We start from the raw sequence: 641 nt of genomic DNA on the forward strand, positions 1-641 counted from the left end.
AGCTGGGATGACAGAGATGGTGACGGGAGGGGTGTGTGGAGAGCAGTTACACATACAACCCGCAAATTGCAGTTTTTGTTATTGGTTTTTAGTAAGGGGGAACTGGGCTATTTCTCACTTTGTCACAAGGGCTATATCTCAGTAACTGTACAGTCCAATAAATGTTTATCTCAAACACCTAGGTCAAAACAACAATATAAAAATAAAGTATTAAATAGGCTATATATATATATATATATATATATATTCTCTCCTCCAAGCAAAGAGTTCAACATCATAATAATATTTTACAAGGCCTATACTGGGTGAAACACGTGAACATAATAAAACCATAACTAGCAATTTGCTGTTATCACAATAACACATGTAGCCATTACCAAAGTGCCTACATTAGGTACAAATAGCCCACATGTAGCCTACGCTTCTTTGATAAAAGCGTCTGCTAAATGAATAAATGTAAATGTATGTAGAACGTAAAGCATTGTGCATGATGATAATTTATGGAGTGTCTACGTCACATATTGTAGTCCTCTCAGTCTCTAGGCTTGTTCCACACACATACAGTATGCGCTCTAAGTGCGGCAAACTCGAGATTCACGAGCTTCGCCAATGAACGCACCGGCAGCAGGAAAAGCTGAATT

The 641-nt window shown here is 38.1% G+C and overlaps 1 protein-coding gene across 1 annotated transcript in view; it reads left to right on the plus strand.

Moving 5' to 3' along the window:
- Window positions 1-574: 574 nt before the first annotated feature.
- The window catches only part of tmtops2a (teleost multiple tissue opsin 2a), a 23,135-nt gene continuing 23,068 nt past the window's right edge, over window positions 575-641 (plus strand). The window contains exon 1 of the mRNA XM_042757999.1: window positions 575-641. This exon is cut by the window's right edge and continues 874 nt beyond it. The gene's annotated coding sequence lies outside the window, so the exon portion shown is untranslated.

This window comes from Cyprinus carpio, chromosome A6, assembly GCF_018340385.1.
Source record: "Cyprinus carpio isolate SPL01 chromosome A6, ASM1834038v1, whole genome shotgun sequence".
In the NCBI taxonomy this organism is placed as follows: Eukaryota; Metazoa; Chordata; class Actinopteri; order Cypriniformes; family Cyprinidae; genus Cyprinus; species Cyprinus carpio.